The 18,890-nt window shown below is 40.9% G+C and overlaps 1 protein-coding gene and 1 long non-coding RNA gene across 4 annotated transcripts in view; one reads left to right on the forward strand and one right to left on the reverse strand.

Moving 5' to 3' along the window:
- LOC134205770 (phenoloxidase-activating factor 2-like) overlaps positions 1-18,890 on the forward strand; it is a 56,559-nt gene that overhangs the window by 6,182 nt on the left and 31,487 nt on the right. For 2 of the 3 annotated variants that reach the window (XM_062681350.1, XM_062681351.1), the window contains exon 1: positions 16,227-16,377. The exons of the other annotated variant lie outside the window; for it this stretch is intronic. The gene's annotated coding sequence lies outside the window, so the exon portion shown is untranslated. Of the gene's footprint in view, positions 1-16,226; positions 16,378-18,890 lie in introns of those variants that run through there. 3 annotated transcript variants of the gene reach the window in all.
- On the reverse strand, positions 2,541-3,029 carry LOC134210908 (uncharacterized). The gene is made up of 3 exons (XR_009978887.1): positions 2,916-3,029; positions 2,727-2,841; positions 2,541-2,664 (listed from the first exon to the last, which is right to left on the reverse strand). It is a non-coding gene; the product is annotated as an uncharacterized LOC134210908 (long non-coding RNA).

The raw sequence follows: 18,890 nt of genomic DNA on the forward strand, positions 1-18,890 counted from the left end.
GGGGATTAGGCTCTGTGGATCTCATTCGCTGGTTGACTAAAATTCCTATAATAAACATTTGCACCGGATGTACAAGTTATAGTGGTTCGGGAACCTTCTTACGATGCTGCAAGTTCCAAGAACCACTGTTTTCGGAGCTTTTTGATGCTATGGAGCTTATGAGATAGTTCCAGCTCTCCTAGGGATCTCAGAAGAGATTTCTGTACGATTTCAGATAACAACCGGAACTATACGCACGTGCCACATCTGTTCCAACTCCTCCGCCAAGTCGTGGTACTTCGTTACCTTGTTGGAGATTGTTGTGTGGACATTATGGTCTAGTGGTACAGCAATGTCGATAAGGGCTACCCGCTTCATCCTTTTGTCGTCGGGCCGATTGACACGAATGAGGACATCCGTTATGATCTCGCGATCCCAGTACCTCTTCACGAAACTATTTTTCAGAACCGAGTTAGGCACATATTTATAGTAGGCGATAAATTGGTTAAACAAGTTGTGCTTTAAAGCAAGCTGTTGGTGCACAATGTTGGCTACTTCGTTATGGCGACCGAGATAGGCTGAATCAGTTAAAGACTACCTTACACCTCGAGAAAATTTTCCGCCGGATTTTGGTCACCGAGCATTTTAAATGGGCCGGGATTTTGATTTTCGTGCACAAATCCAGAATACTTTGCATATGACAAAAATACATGGGGAAAAAATCCGCGAACCAAATTCCCGATGTGTGAGGCTACCTTAAGGCTAAACACCCGGACACGATATGCTCGATCGTCTCTCCTACTGAATTGCACTTCCTGCAGTCCTCCACGTTTTCGTGCAATATATAGTGCCGATAATTCTTCGTCGCAATCACCCGGTCCTGGATGGCTACCATGAATCCTTCTGTACATTCCAGCCTAAGTTTATGGGGAGGGCCTTCCATGCAACTCCTTCCGCTTCTACGATGCGATCATCTCGTCGACAATTTTGATGTAGCAATTCAGCTGAAAGTCCTCCTGCGCCAGATGCCGGGCACTGAATCCGTGTTCAGTTTCACACACAGCGTGATAGATTTCGTGGCGGTTCTGGCTTTCCACAAAGTATCTTTGCAACTGCTAAGTGGAAAATTGTCTGTATATCGGTAACGCCTTTTCCTCCTACTGTATGTGGTAGGGTGACTCTCTCAATGGACGATTTTGGATGGCGCATCCTGGTGCAGCGGGTCCTGGTGCAGCCCAATTCGTGGTATACCTGGTAGCTTCACGTATGTCTTGTTGATAGCGGCTAATTCCACCACAATATCGTTCTTCTTCTGTCATCCACACCCCATCGCCTTTGTGTATGACGGGGTTCTCCCATAGATTGGACCAAAACTGCGTAACTTTTCCAATCTCCGGAAGGCCTTCGCCAAAGTCGGCTCTGTCGTTTCGGATGTGGTGCTTTTGTTCATGTTAAACATTCGATTTCGCTCCTTTCTCTTCGAACATTCTCCATAACGACGCAGTCGTTTAGCAAGAGCACTCAATCGCTGTAGATGGGTGTCGAGGATCTCAGTTATGTTCGCCTCGATGAGATAACGGAGTTCTGTGGGTTTCACAATTTCAGCAACATTCCGAACTTGCCTCGTTGATCGATTCCCCTACTTGTACTGTGTTAATCGACCAATCTTTGACCGCAGTGTGGCGATGCGGGTTTCTAGTCGCCGTGTAGGGGGCTAAATTATTATTATTATGATTTATTGTTACCAGGTGAAATAGACACCCCAATGACCGCTATAAAGAATAGAGAAAAGAGCGAAAACTATCCAGCTTTACACGCTCGCCATAATGGCGGATGCTATAAAAAGTTTGACATTAATTGCTTCCAGACACTGAACTGAAATCATTGTCTAAGCATGCATTGATGTTCTTCGTCGTCAACGACAACCCAAAATTTGTTATTTATTCGTCGACAATCCACTCGAGTATCCAAATTCAGAATTTTCCCATTTATCATATGATTACATTTAAATTTTTAATGCTTTATTTCAGAAATCTCATTTCAGTCATCGCAGTGTCAGTGTGAGGTGATTCTTGAAATTGATTTCGGATACCCTTGCTTGTCATCACCAATCCATAGGGCAGTTCTGTACGGCCTTCAGCGGTTTGATTTGAGAAACTTGATAAGCAATCCGTCGTCGGAAACGTTAGATGCTGCATAAATGCAGTGACTAGAGTTGAAGTACACAGAAAGAAAAATCATTTATCAAATTAAAAAAAACGTTGGTTAAAATAAAAAGTTGCGTTGGTTCTTTTTCGTAGAGAGTTCGGTATGTTCAAAATAAAAGTACAAACACTTTTGTTATATCCAGGTTTCAAAAGTGACATGCAGCTCTGAAAATAAAAGTACAAACTTTTTAAAATAATATTGAGGAACTATGAAATCAAAATAGACACACTATAGAAAAAAAAGTTTAATATTTTAAATTTGAAATGTAGTTTAACTCTGTCACCTGCCCAAGTCACCCCTGCCCACGAATTTTTCCTCCACCCCAAAGTTTGTATCAATAGTTTTTATGTCATGGAAAATATGTTTATTTTTATTTCATTTCCAACTTGTGTTCGTATGCACATTGATAATTGGCCACATAGTTTGCTCCTTCGTCAATAAACCATCTGGTTCAATGATTTAGTCGGCATTTCGGATCTGTAAAAAATAAACAACGATAATAACGAAGCGGTAAACTCAATGTTATTAATCAAACAAACCTGTTTCTCGGCTTCCACAGTGTCGTCATATGAATGTCCATTGCTCCTATCCGATTAGTAAAAGCCTCTTTGGGTGAACCGTCTTGTCCTCAACGGTTCTTTGTCAGCCAGTGGCCTAGTGAAAATAAAAAAAAATGGTTTTTATTTATCACGAAGCTGAAAAATAAGCCAAATGTCGATTGAACTAACCTGATGATATAAATAAATATAGTATCCGTTCTTCTGAAGCACTTAAGCTGTTCGGGATGCGACGTTTTTAATGGTATTCGGACGATTGCCCCTCGCGACCGGGTGCGGGAAAAACTGCGGATGAATACACTGTAAGAAATGATTCTGATATTTTGGCATACTAGAATTGCATTTCACTTTTAAGAAGCGTGATGCTAATATCTAAAGCCTTCTTATTGGTTTAGATAATTCAATAAAGATTAGATCCCATTTTGTAATACTTTGAAGTGTTTTTCACCATGTTATTCGAAATGTTTTCAAACTGAGAATCTATTAATTTAAATAAAAATGTTTTTATTTTTTTTTGGGGTGCCCAAATCTAATGCCTTTTACTGATTTGTTTATAGTGCGATTTGACAGTTTTACAGTTTTACCAGTGAAAGTTTGAACTTTTAAATAAATTAACAGAACTGATTAAACATACTTTTAGAATGATAAACTAACTTTCGCGGTATACAATTTCACTTTTAATTTGAACAAAATATCGCACTTTTCAATTGTAAAGTACAACATATTTGAAGAAACAATATTTTTTGTTTCTGTGTAGGGTTCATAAGTCGACTAGCCTTCGCTAGAGGGTTGTACTATATATCAAGACAAAATTTTCAAAACGACTTTATCTGCTTTTGTAAACAAAGATTCATACGACGATTTGACGAATCTGATAGCTCTCCCACGCAAACCAACACCATCAACAGGTAGCGGAAACCTTCACCTACCTATTGGTGATGTTGGTTTGCATGGAAGAGCTATCAGATTCGTCAAATCGTCGTTTGAATCTTTGTTTACAAAAGCAGATAAGTCGTTTTGAAAATTTTGTCTTGATATGGTCAATACGAATGTCAACAATTTGTTTTTTAAATAAGCTTTAGGACTTATCCTCAACTCAGTTTACGTAAGGTGCCGATGGATGGCTGTATGAACATGAAGTAATAAACTGCCGCTAACCGCAAGTCAGACTTATCTGTATATGGACGCCATATCCAGATAAGTCTGACTTGCGGTTGGCGGCAGTAAACGTCTTACAATCGTTTCATATATTAAGTGTAAAATATATTCTCCTTTTCCTTGAATTCTATGCGTAGCAGTGGATAATATTCTTTTTATAAACTGGACGATATCGGTGTGTGTTCTAAGGCTCAACGCGAAAAGTTGATACAGCACACCCTTATTAACAATGCTGTAGTAGACCCAATTGCATACAAAGTATGGAGAAACAATAAATTCATGCCGATCGTGGTTTGTAACTATATATTTAATTTTGATGTGGGTATTATATAAATTGTTATAAAAGTATCCATCGTTCGTTGTGAATCTCAATGTTGATTATTGTACGAATAAGTTGAGTATATTTGCGGTGACATATGTAGTAACTCAGCTACAGGGCAGCTACGGAAGGCGAACGCAAGACGATAAAATAGCCAACACTCGAATAGAGACAGTAAGTGTTCTGCTGGAAAGTCTAGCGGTCGTATTCCGAGAAGTTTTTAGGCAAACCGGAATGGCGTGAAGTGGAATGTGTTTTTGCCAGAGAACCCATTTTGAATGTTTTCTGCCGTGAGGTCACAGAGCAAACCTTATCCCGCATAACGTCGTACTTGTCAGATTGTCCTAGCATCACTTCCTCGCTGACAAAAAATTCCTTCCTCCCATCAATACGGCGTGCTGTGGAAGGAGTTGTCGAAGCCCCGGGCCAGCTGCGGCGTTTCCTGCAGCAGAAATTAACCACTCGCGACGGCTGGTCTAAAGCCGACGGATAGCTCCAGTGAATTCCCAGAGATTCTATGCCGACAAAATCAAACCACTGAAGGTCGCCAGCTGTTCGAGAATGACCCGGCAGCTTTGGTTAACTTAATACCATCAGCTTGAGGCTTAGACACGACTCCTTCTGAGACGGAGCAGAACTTCCAGTGTCAAAGCAGCAAAGACCTTCTCCTTCAGATGTAATGTTGGTTCTCCACTCCAGAACGAATCCAGAAGACTTTTTTCCATGGCAAGGGTATCCGAAATTAATTTCACCTTACATTGCTTTGTCAGAAAACCTTTTCTATTTCTGAAATGAAGCATTAAAAATTAAAATGTAATCATGTAAAATGTGAAAAGTGTAAAGTTTGATACTCGATTAGATTGTTGACGAAAAAATAACAAATTTTGGGTTGTCGTTGGCGACGAAGAACATCAATGCATGCTTAGACGATGATTTCAGTTCAGTGTCTGGAAGCAGTTAGTGTCAAACTTTTTATAGCATCCGCCATTATGGGGAGCGTGGAAAGCTGGATGCTGAAAATTACACTTATTAGTTTCTTGCGACATATTAAAATCAAATTCAATTCTCAAATTTCACAATGGCGATCTGATGATTAATCTTGTCGAATGATGTGGAAAAGTCTGTATAAATGCCATCCATCTGATGGCCACTCTCCATTTGTCGAATTACAAAGGAAGTGAAACACGCTAGGTTAGTTAGTAGTCGTCGATCGTTTAGGCGTAAACCCGTGTTGGTCGTTCGATATGTAATGTGCATACTTCTGAACCAGTTCTTTGAGGATAATCAACTCAAACAGCTTAGAAATGGCGCTTAGCGCAGCTATTCCCCGGTAATTTGAAACAGTCCTTTTGCATCCTTTTTTGAAAACTGGGAATAAATATGATTGTTTCCACCAGTTCGGAAACAATCCGATAGTCAATGAGAGTTTGAATACTGCAGCTAACGGCTTTGCAAGCGTATCAGCGCAGCGTTTCACAATAAGAGACGGAATACCATCCGGGCCGCATCCAATTGAAGTTTTCAATTGCTTACTAGCTGTTATTACATTATCATCGGTAACGAAGAACGGCTGCTCAGCGGCTTCAAAACGGGGAATATTCCTGGTGGCGTTTGCTACAGCTTGAGAGTCGAGGTGCTCATTTGTAAAGACACTACTGAATTGGGAACGAAACAAATTGACCATGTCGTGGGTAGTTTCAGTTTCGCATAAACCATCTGTCATCGAAGAGGGCAGTCCTGATTCCTTTCGTTGTTCGTTGACGTACCGCCAAAAACTTGACTCGACTTTGTAGACGATTTTGAAAGACGTTATAAAGGTAGTCGTTGAGTTGCTGATAGTCAGAGTTTGCCTTCAAATAACTGTCTCTTGTAGAATCAGAACGATACTTGCTATGTTGTCTGAGAGCCGCCCGCTTCACTCTTGAGGTTTTTAAGGTGAGCATTAGACCAAGCTGGCTTATCCGGTTTGGATATGGATTTCAGCGGACCGAACTGATCAATAGCGCACAGTAATATACTTGATACAATCTATGCAGCGAGATCGGCGTCGAAGTCTTGAAGAATAGCGTCCAAGTCAACGCGTGCAAGAAAATCATTCATGTCGTTGAAATTGGCCTTCTTAAAGTCGTATGAAACGCTTTCAGGCGGCTCGTAGAAGCGACAGTACGGATTTATTTTAAGATGTGTCAGTATGGGAGGATGATTTCGACCGATTCTAACTAGCGGAGATGGAGCCTGTATAATCGATCAGCTCTTACGCATTTCGTCGCTAACAAAGCAAAGGTCAAGTATTCGATCGTTTTCATTTTCGACTGCATTCATTTGTTTCAATCCTGCTGTGCTATACGCGTCGAGTAGCCCACGAGACGTCTGGCCAATCAAGGATCTTGAAGGGACCGGAAACAGAAACCCGAACGTGTGGCAGCGCAAGTGATCGAGTTCAGGTTAAAATCACCCAGAATAATATGGTTGTCTCTTGGTCCCAATTGTGAAACCAACCAAGTTAATTGAATCAAGATGCCTTTCGACCAAGATTGCGTCATTGATTCGGTCGGGGGAGATGTAAACAACACAGACATAGAGAGTGCCATCAACAGTGTCAGTAGATACGGCGATCCATAATTGCTCTACAGATGTATTGTTAGGAGGACTGATTATTCAGGATTTCAAACTGGAGCAAACAGCCATCAAAACACCTCCTCCAGCGCGTTTGTTGCTATTGAAAAGTGACCTATCTTGTCCATAAACGGAGTATGAGTCGTCGAACAGCTGATCTGTAGAGGTCTTATCGTTGAACCAGGTTACGCGTACACGTCATAGTAGCCATCGATCAAGGCCAGATGGTATTTGGCAATAGAGCTATTGATTCCGCTGACGTTTTGGTAGTACATATACCAAAATATTCGAACATGCTGAGGTAGCACATCGGAAACAAGCGGATCACGGAAAATTGCGTAAAGCTAGCCAAACAAATCTTCCCTGCACGCTTTCAAGTCTTAGAATCCAGGTTACTTGATAGGGACACCATACGAATGATCTGAATTTTCTATTCAAAGCTGAAACAATCAGAGCTACCTACGTCTAGGGTGACCATATGATTTTTTCTCAAAGGACAATTCACCCGAATCGCAGCGAAAAAGGAGGACATTTGGTTAAAAAGGAGGACATAAAAAAACTTCGATAGATTTTTATTATTGTTTTAAAATTTGTTAGACTTTTGGACACTAAAGTTTTTTGGAAGATGGTAAGGTAATGGTAAAATTTAGTTAACTATTTTTTTTTAACTTTAAATATGTGTTTTTTTTTAAATCACCGATTAAGATCAACACCGCATAGAATTTTAACAAGAAAAGATCAATCAATACAACTCTGTAAATGTAATAGATAGCTGATCGAACATAAGGTTCTATTAGGACCAAACACAAGATGATTAATAGACTAGTAGAGATTTTATTCTCTACTAGTCTATTAAGAGAATCACAATTTAAGGCATGTAAACGATAATGATGCCGTCACCAAGTTTTCAACTGAAAAAATTCAAAACTGTTCAGATTTAGACTAAAAAACTCAACTGTGCATATTACAGTCGACTCTCTACATCTCGATGTTCTGTATCTCGATATCTCTCCTTATGTCGATGGTTTCCTCGGCCCCTTCAATCTACATACATTTGGACACTCTACATCTCGATAACCTCCCTATCTCGATATATCTCTATCTCGATGTGTTCTGATCTTATTTTGTTCTGGATTCACTCTCCTTATGTCGATATGTTCAAATTTTTAGGCTACTAGACCATCTGTGGACAATAACAAACATATCAACAACAAGATATGACATTTGTTTTGTTATCGTTTTTCATAGCAACTAGCTTTTTCGGATCTAGTACCCATTTAATTTTTCCTTCCATTCCTCGATCTCTCCCTATCTCGAAGGTCCCATCAATATCGAGATGTGGAGAGGCGACTGTAGTTCAGAATTCTTTTCTATTCTAGGCACTGCAGGGTGGCTGCTCTTTGCCTCACATATTCAAGAAACGTACCGCGCGATACGTTCCAAAGGCAAATCAATTATTGAAAATTTTGAGAAGGATTTCCATTTTTCTAATCCATTTTTCACAATTCTGATTCTTTTGATATCTTCGACATCTGTGTTACTGTAACTCGCGCATTTATTTTTGATATTCACATTGATTTTATTTAACAACTAAAATCTTTCATATAAGAAAGCATAAAACGCAAATGTGTGCAACAATTAATCTCTGCAATGAATGGTTCTCTGTTGCAGTATTGTTTATAATTAGAAATTCTACAAAAAAAACGTTGATTATCCAACTGTTTTTTTTTTTCAAAATATCCAAAAAGGAGGACAATTTAGCGCAGAAGGAGGACATCTGATTTTAAATGAAAAAGGAGACATGTCCTCCTTTAGGATATCATATGGTCACCCTACCTACGTCAGACTACGAACAGACCTCTACCGACGGGGCGACGATCCCCCAAGGTAAACCGACTCCGCATAAAAGATTATGACGAATCCCCCTTAAGGAATTTAAGTAGTTGGGGCGTCACACACACAACGAAAGTGAAGCTTTGTTGTTAATATGCTTACGGCAGAGAATTATAGCTGTGAATATCCCAGAATGAATTTTTATTCCTCATTTTCCATTTAATTAGCTTACACCTGAACAAATAACACTAAATCAACCATTTGACGCCACAATACGCGGTTCGAAGCCGCATCTCTCCATCCTCGAATTCCCCCTTACGCTCGCCAAGTCGTTTTGCACCTGATCTGCCCACCTCGCTCGCTGTGCTCCACGCCGTCTCGTACCTGTCGGATCGGGAGCCAACACCATCTTTGCAAGGTTGCTGTCCGGAGTTCTTGCAACATGCCCTGCCCATCGTACCCTCCCGACTTTAGCTACCTTCTAGATACTGGGTGCGCCGTTGAGCTGGGCGATCTCGTGGTTCATTCATCGCCGCCACACACCTTCTTCTTGCACACCGCCAAAGATGGTCCTAAGCACCCGTCTCCCGAATACTCCTCGAGCATTGTCCATATTTCATTCCCGTAGATGACTACCGGTCTTATCAGGCAGCGTCTTGTACATGACACATTTGGTGCGGTGGCGAATCTTTTTTGACTGTACTTTGTCTTTGACGCATTCATCACCAGTCCAACTTTTGTTGCTTCACGTTTCAGGCGGGTGTAAAGTTCTGCCACCTTTGCAAATGTTCGGCCGACAATGTCCATATCATCCGCGAAACAAATAAATTGACTAGATCTGTTGAAAATCATACCCCGGCTGTTACACCCGGCATTTCGCATGACACCTTCTAGCGCAATATTAAACAACAGGCACAAAAGTCCATCACCTTGTTTTAGTCCCCGGCGCGATTCAAACGAACTTGCACAGTTTTGCACACCATCCACAATAGGCACAAAAGTCCATCACTTTGGCTAAGTCCCAGGCGCGATTCGAACGAACTGGAGTGTTCTCCCGAAATCCTCACACAGTTTTGCACACCATCCACCGTTGCTTTGATCAGCCTGGTAAGCTTCCCAGGGGAGCTGAACTCGTCCATAATTTTCCATAGCTCTACGCGGTCTATACTGTTGTATGCCGCCTTGAAATCAACGAACAGATGGTGCGTTGGGACCTGGTATTCACGGCATTTTTGAAGATCTGGTCCGTTGTCGAGCGACCGTCAACGAAGCCGGCTTGATAACTTCCCACGAACTCATTCACTAATGGTGACAGACGACGAAAGATGATCTATGATATCATTTTGTAGGCGGCATTAAGGATGGTGATTGCTCGAAAGTTCTCGCACTCCAGCTTGTCGCCTTTCTTGTAGATGGGGCATATAACCCCTTCCTTCCACTCCTCCGGTAGCTGTTCAGTTTCCCAGATTCTGACTATCAGTCTGTGCAGGCAAGTGACTAGCTTTTCCGGGCCCATCTTGATGAGCTCAGCTCCGATACCATCCTTACCAGCTGCTTTATTGGTCTTTAGCTGTTGGATGGCATCCGTAACTTCCCTCTTCAAGGAGGAGGCTGATTGGCTTCCATCGTCCGCTGAACTGACGTAGTCATCTCCTCCGCTGCCTTGACTTTCACTGCCTGTACTCTCAGCGCCATTCAAATGTTCCTCGTAGCGCTACATAGTGCATAGTTTTCTTTAATCAACACTCGTGATAGCTCTTCTTTATGTTTTCCTAGGCTTTGAATATTTGTTTGGAAAATTCTGACTTTGTCTGACATTTACTTTGTAACGGTACTTTGGCCTCGGATAGCCCAGTTCTCAATAACGGAACGGTACGATACGATAAAAGATACTGAAACCTTCACCAACTGCAATCCTTCAGCTAGAGCGGAACAATAACGGCCAAACTGAAATATCCGGGGTCAAACTTGTTACGGTATTGCAACAGAGGAAGGCAGGTAATCACCCACACCAGACCAAAGCGTACTCAACCAGACTGTACGGCTTACCTGCTTTTCTTCCGTTGCGAATCGGCTTCGACCAGAACCCTAAACTGAATGGTAAATAAATAACAAATTCGCTTAAGCGCCAACACACTGTGAAGTGTGATGCGAAAATATCTGTTGAAGCCTTCCCGGTTAGCTCGCTCAGGGCAGGTCTGACGAACGCGATTCACTCTCAAGAACTCTACCAAGGACTCTACTAGGAACTTCGAATGAGAATCAGAAAGACTAAACCAGGCAAATTGCTTTACAGTGGGATTTAATCTCGAGCATGGTACTAACAACTTTCTACTTTTTGCTATTTTAGGAACTACTCGTGTGCGCACACTTCTCTACTAGTACTAGTGAATGATATAATACGAGATCTCTAACCTTGATGGCGACCTAGGTCACCTTACTGCTGGCTGGCTGATGCGTTCGCTGTAGCTCGCTGGATCGTCGATGCCGGAGTACTCCCCCGGTGCGGTGGTACTGGGCTGACAGACTGCGCCCCTGGCGACGGAAACTGCGGACCGTTTCACGGGTCTGACCAACGCCGACGTGGTTGTGCTCGGCTTGAACTCGGCGGATGCCGATTGCTTGCGGACCGGCGCTTCTTGCTTGAGTTGGCAGACGGATCGGCTGGTGCCGATGGTGGACGGAAAGCAGACGATAGCAGTAACTGGCTACGCTGCCACGGTTTCGCAGGTCTCGGCGATAGGCAACGGCCGGCGGACACTAACACTACTTGGCGGTGTATCGACGATTGCCGACGATTGGCTGGCACTACACGTGATTAATGGTATCTCGGCGATTGCCAACGACTGGCGGGCAGACACGTGTTAAGCACTATTTCGGCGGTTGCCGACGACTGGCGAGCGTGGAACGTGTTAACGGTATCTCGGCGATTGCCGACGACTGGCGGGCGTGGCACGTGTTAAGCGGTATTTCGGCGGTTGCCGACGACTGGCGGGCCTGACCGTGCTTGGCGGTTTCTCGGCGGTTGCCGACGACTGGCAGGCGTGGTCGTCTCTCGGCGGTGGCCGATTGTTGGCGGAAATGTCGTTGCCGATGATTACCGGGCACTTCACTTGACCGATGGCTAACACACGCTTCACTTGGCTTTACGATGACCGGCAAACCCGAATCTGCTGCGCCCCGACGGTAAGACCGGCTTTTGCCGGCTGGCGTATCCTGAGGCTGAAACCTCGTCGGCGGCTGAGTGACGGCGTAGATACTCTACGGCAGATTCTTCTATTTGGCACAACACTTTTCTTGTACAAAAGGTTTTCTATCAAAACTATCCAACGACTAACTTGGAAATGGCTTGGTCTTTCTATTTTTACTTTTCAAGAAACCTTCTGTTGAGAAGGCCGCCTTTTGTGGCCTATTGTCAGTCACTGATAAGGCGAATCAGTTGACTTTATGGTAATGAGGTGATGAGAGTTTCTAATTAGAATCAAAAATAAACAAACGTTGCGCGGATCTGGTATTTAGCCAAGATTCGGACCAGATGAGCCACAGAGTAACACGCGTAACTCCTGGCTTCATATTTTTCGATGATGCTGTGAGTTTTGCTGCCAGCATCTTTTTCTATCACAAAGTGTTACAAATTACCCCCCGATACGACAAAGAAAATTTTCGTAGAATGGGCTTGCATTGGTCACTTACTTGTAAGGATTATGATAAACAACAGTTGGGATCAGTTTTATCTTCTATCTCTCTTCATTATTTATTAAAAGTTAACTGCGCATTTAAACTTTTTCTCTATGATTTACTAACACACGTTCATGTTTGGTGCGTTATGTTTTTCTCTACACACTACGTTAGCCGATTTGTAACCAACTCGAATTCACTTTCGTCGGCTATATACTTCTTCTCATTTAAACTTAACAAAAGAGGTTCCTTAACACTAGCAAAATGGCGGCTCAAATGCACTATAATAACACGTTCGGTTTAGATTCTCCGAAAAATTCAATCATGGCGACGATACGATAACTTTTCATCTTGACTCCGAAAATATTCGGAAAATTTTGAGCACTCAATTTATCACGAAACGGGAATAAGCGATACACGAAAGACCCCAAAGATATTTGGGAAGATTTTTCTCGGAATTTCACACCGGAACGCATTCTGTAATTCGCGGTATTTCGATATCAGTACGATTACTGCAAACCGACGGGACGTTGCGAAAAGACTGCTTGCAACGGCGAGCGAGAGAACTGTACTGCTGAACTTGCAGTACATGCCCAGCAACGCGACTTCTAAACTCATCCTTTAACTAACATCAAAAAAAATTTCACGTTGATATTCTTTACCTATACAGTCACATCTTTCTGCGGCGAATGACGATCATCCGTTGCAGGGATGTAGAGCAAAAAAAAGAACTTTAATCTGACCTATCTATTTTAATGCTAACTATTAAATTAATACGTAACTAACCTACCTATTCGCATAATCAAAGTAAGTTTTTTTTGACGTAAACTACGTCTAAGGGGAAGACTCGGATACAGGGTGACAAATGAAAATTTCCAAATTCGAGACCGTCACGAAATCATGTAAGATTTTGAACTCTAATAGCGCCTTTATCTTCCGATGGATTTTTGAGATTTATATATCAATCGATTCGAAAATTCTCTACCAATTTGTCAATTATATTGAAACTTTGGGTTATGAATGTTAAAATAGGGTATCGGATCATTTTGGCAGCACCCTCTTTTCTTGTCCGCAAGAGTCTCGTTTCGGCCGTCGCCGTTCAGTGCGGTTGGCTTTTGGACTCTCCTTTTTGTGCGGTGTTTCGCACAAAAAGTAGAACAATGGAGCCGGAGCAGTGACCGCGGTCGAAACAAATGTAACAAAAATGCATAATGTAGTGCATGATGTATAAAAAGTGATCCAGAAAGGGGCATGTTTGTGCAGGCATGAGACGATCAATTGTTATCAATGCCAATGCCCTTGCTAGTAATGCAATCAATTTATATTAAAAAACTACTTTGGAAAATGCATTTTTTTGCAAACTGAAAACTAATAAGGCCGTTACACATATTTATTAAAAATTATGGTCTCCGCAAAGTCAAGGGGGAGGAGGTAATCTTCTTCTTCTTCCACTGAATCGAGCGGCATGAAAATTTGAATGCAGAGGTTTTTGGGACCGGGGAAGGTTCTTAAGATGGTTAGAGACCCCTCTCCTCTTTGAAACCTGGCTCCTATACAAATGAAACACCAATTTCATCATAACTCGAGATCAAGCAAATGGAAAGAGATATGTTTCTGTGGTGGTTTGCAACGCCTCCCCCTTCTGGAAAGGTGGGCTCCCATACAAATGAATCAAAAATTTCAAAGCAAAGTTCGACGGGTCTGCTAGTAAAAAATAAATAATTAAATGGAAAAAAAATTCCTCGGATTTGTTAAAGAATGTTTTGAAAGTTCTCAAAATTCACCGAAATTTTTTTTTGTTGCCCCTCAAGTTGTTATTTTTGAGCAAAATAATTCGAAGGGGGTGGGGGGGTGTTGAGACATATTTAAAAAAAATATTTATATCGGCCTAATAATATTTTGTCCAATTAAATGCGCGCCTGAATCAGAAGGATTTAACTTTGATTCAGGAAGTGTGAATGCACTTAAGATATTTTTATAATACGTGGGTGCAATAATGCGATACTTATTGTACACGACAAAAGCTTCGGAACGCATACGTTCTTGAAACGGGCTATATGAGATACAATAGAGCTATCACCTTCTTGCTCCCTGATTCAAAAGTCTTCCAATGATATTAATAAAATGTTTGCACGAATATTGTATCCATAATGACACTCAGTGTTGGTAGAATCATACTCAAATCTGAATCATCGAGGTTTCATGCACAAGCTAACTCGCCTGCGATTTTGTAGGGGAAGCATTGCGCTTGAGTTGCTCGGCCAGAATCGAATCGCTTCGCTCACTCACCGAAAAATGATTTCGTTCTAAAAAGCGTCAAAACGCAATCGAGACGTATGTTTTGTTTATATATAATTATTAGCCATTGTTTTAGACGAAAAATAGTTAATTCAATGCATTCAACAATAAAGAACACGTAAATATCATGCAATGATGCAAATTGCGATTCAAATCATGAGCAAATCTCTCGGCCATAATTCTAATGGGATTTGACTCACGCATGGTTTGAATCGCCGATGAGATTTAGGATTTTGAGATTTTACCAACAGTGGTGACACTGCCAGACAGTACACTGCCAAAAATAACTGTATAAGATATATGTGTCGCCGATATAATTTTTTGCAATAGCTCCACCCTAATATAATCAATATAAAACCACACACAAATTAAATAATTGCTAATTCGAGACCACACATGAAGTTTATTTGGATATATATTTTATAAGTAGTTCGCGTGGAGAATGGTTATGTGTGCGCTGATATACATCATAAGTTAAATCTATGGATTTTTGCCAATAAATATGTGTGGATTTTTAGTAGTGTAGGAGTTAGAATGTAATAACACACACACTATCTTTTCCCGTCCGCAACGTTTCCCGAGTAGACGGAAATAGCTCAATAATATCAAATGTTGATAAGATAGCAAAATGAGATATGGACATGATTGATATAAGAGATAAAAGATCAGGCGACAATATCAATATTTTGCACTAAAATATCATGAGGATATCAAGATATGTTATTTGTAATAAGTGATCGATATCAAGTGCCATTATATTGTGCTTATCCATAGCATATCTTGATTTTTAAATGATATTTCGGTGCAAATTTTTGATATTGTGGCCTGTTCTTTTATCTCTTATATCAATCAAGTCCATATCATGTCTTGTTATTCTGTTCATAGCTTCTGCCCGGGCTACTACTCGCGCGCACCACAACCAAATTAATTGGGTTTTGGTACATGATTGACATTTTATGATTTCTAGTGATGCACGAAAAACAAGATATGCCTATGATTGGAATGTTTCTGAATAATAAATGTTGCAAACGGAAAAGAGATTGCTTCCCTAGGGCTTCTTCTATTGAAATATTTCATCAAATGCTTCAAACCCCAAATGTAGGCAATTCGGATCCAAGAAAGGCATCATTACCACTGAGGACTAAATTTGGGTTTTCATAGTAAATTTTTGAAACAATTGTCGTATCGTAACCAACAATTTTCATATCTTAAGATACGCTAGTTTTGTTCGAAACCAGTGACATAAGTAATCAAATGAATTTTCTAAAAATATTCATGCATGATGGCACTACAATCCTCAATGAACAAAACTGCCTTACGTAGTTTACGTTGAACGGTTGTGTCTTGTACATAACCCTTCTGATTTTTCTCTACTTCCAAACAACAAGACGACTGCCAAGCGCTGCAAAATTATGCACAAACGAATCAACACTATTTTTTTAATTTCTGTAATCACCGAAAACTGTACCGGTTTTGCGAGGTTTGTCTGTAATGATCTGTACGATGACATCTCACTTTCCGACATGGTCAGCAGTCACGGTAGCCAACTGACGGGTCGAAAACGTAGCAGCAAAGGAAATCGCATCAAAACAAAATCATCGCGAATTTACTCGAGTGCGGTCGGTCAAAAAAAACTATCGGTCTCGAAAAATAATGAAATTTATAGTGAAAATATATGTGCAACTTATGAAAAATTGGTGTTTAAGCTGGGCTATTGCTGACTGAAATAAGGTAATGTTGTTCGTAAAAAAAAAGGACTGAAGCTTAAACTTTGTGTAGTGAAAATTAACAATATGCACTGATAACGCGGGTGACTGAAACAGAACGGAAAGAAAATCAGCAAACAAAATCAATTTGTGTACCTAGTGTTCGATAATTGGAAAATTGTTTTTTTTTTCTATCTAGCGCTAAACTATAATCTAAAATAAATAAAGTGAATTCCCTGTGAACTCTAATTCTGGCTGAGGAGGTATTTTGCTTAATTTTTCCTGCGACTCAAGCCGAGAATTGAGGTGGTGTTTTATTTTGATTGTGTTGGTTGACTTACTCGGTGCCTTTCAGTGTACATAGCTTGTGAAGAACCGTTATGATTTTTACCCTGCGACTCATGACTGGTGTCAGAGGAGGTGTTTTATGGGTGTATTGGTTGACCTACTTAATTTCGGCGTACATAGCTGAGTAATTAATAATTTGTGCGACGTTACGACCAGCAACCATTAAACAGTGTGCAATAGACCAGTGCATGATGACGTAGGTTGACAGTTCACAGAGCTTTTTCTCCGGGACTTAGCCTCCGGCGCAGCGTCCGATAAAATTGTTTCGTCATATTATTCGCATGAAGATGTCCTTTGCGATTGATTTCATGCTGAATGCAAAGAATAATACATAAATATTCGGATCACAGCAAATTCAAACTAAAAATATGAATTTTAATTTTTTCTTCATCGATTTTTCTTCTAACACCTTGTAAACAAGCTCAGTGAACTGTCAAAATAAGTGAGGTTAAGTTAGAGTTTGCATTGGTCTATGGTTTTGTTTTTTTTTTTTATTATTATTTTGCTGATCGTTTTTTCAATTTCGACGCATGATAAACGCCTAAAATCTTATTAGACTTTACATCTTTGAGTTCAAAGCAACAAGTGCCGATCTTTTTAGTGATTATTGCTTCGCTATACCGCGGGGCTAGTTTTGCGGTAAAATCATTTGCTTTATTTGAAAGATAGAAGTGCTTTTTAAGAACTGTTTCGCCTTCTTCAAAGGAAATGTTACTGTTTGCTCGTGTATTATAGTTAGCTGAATATCTATCGTAGGCTCGTTTTAAATTGATTTTTACAGCTTCGTAAATGTGCTTGAGATCATCTGACAGTTTCGGTGGTTCGAACTGGTCGAGGCTAGTATTGGCAGCACGCAATCTAATATATTCATCTCCCGAACTTATCATGTTTTTGCCGAAATTTGTAAAATATGGTGAGTACCCTGTCGAACTATGTACACTATTACGGATCGCACTTGCAATGTGCTGGACTCCTTTGTCCCAATCTTTCTGAGATTTGCTCATAAGCGATGCTCTAATGGCAGATGTGATTACTCGATTGGCTCTTTCAGTGGGATTGGGCGCCGGGTGGTACGACGCCAAGTTCCAATGTTGTACATTGTACGTTTGCAGGAACTTGCTGAATTCTTTCGCCCTAAATTGCGGACCATTGTCCGAAATCAATACCGCGGGTACTCCAAACAAGAGAAAGACATTGTTTTCCAAAAATGTGATTACTTGTGCAGCTTTTGCTTGTTTCATTACTTGAACGAGTGTAAATTTGGAAAAATAATCTGTGACGACAAGAATCCACGCATTTCCGGATCTTGTTCGGGAATATGGTCCAAGGAAGTCTACTGAAATGATTTCCCATGGTCTATCGCACATTTTAGGCTTTCCACAAGCCGGTTTTGGATTGACATTGTCTGTTTTTGCTCTTCGACATGGTAGGCATGATTTACAATATCGAAGGATGTCGGCGCTCATTTTTGGCCAATAAAATTTTTCTGCTAATGCCTGAAAGGTTTTTTCGAAACCCAAATGAGCTGAGTTGTGAATTTTCTGAATGCAGTCCGTTCTCTCATAGCTGCGCGGCATGTACTTCCAGCGGAAGGTTGGATCGTCCCTTTTTGCTGCGTTTGCCACGAATTTGTAGATGTCATTTTCGACAATTTTAAAATCTTTGTACTTCTCTGGGAATTTGGTGATAAGATTTTTTAATTCTTCATATGGCGTGTCAATGGGAGTCATGGTGCTCACAGCATTGATTGATCTTGAAAGCGCATCGGCGCTGATGTTATCCTTCCCTTTCTTGTATATGAATTCTATATCGTATCCCTGCACTTTCATAGCCCACCTTGCTATACGGGGACTTTTACTATTGATAGACATGGATTTAAGGAATGTTAAACTCATCGCATCTGTGAGGATTGTGAATTTTGTTCCCTCAATGAAGTGTCTAAAGTGTTCGATTGCCATCAACATGGCAAGGCATTCACGCTCTGTCGCGCTATATTTTCGTTGTGTAGACGATAGTTTTTTTGAAAAATAGGCTATACATCTACGTTCTCCCTGAATTTGTTGCGTTAGAACCGCTCCTATAGCGACATCTGAGCTGTCTGTTTCTATAGCGAAACTGATTCCAAAATCCGGGTTTGCAAGGATGGGTGGGGATGTCATGGCTGATTTGAGACGAAGTAAAGCTTCATCA

This window comes from Armigeres subalbatus, chromosome 1 (assembly GCF_024139115.2).
Source record: "Armigeres subalbatus isolate Guangzhou_Male chromosome 1, GZ_Asu_2, whole genome shotgun sequence".
Classification (NCBI taxonomy): Eukaryota; Metazoa; Arthropoda; class Insecta; order Diptera; family Culicidae; genus Armigeres; species Armigeres subalbatus.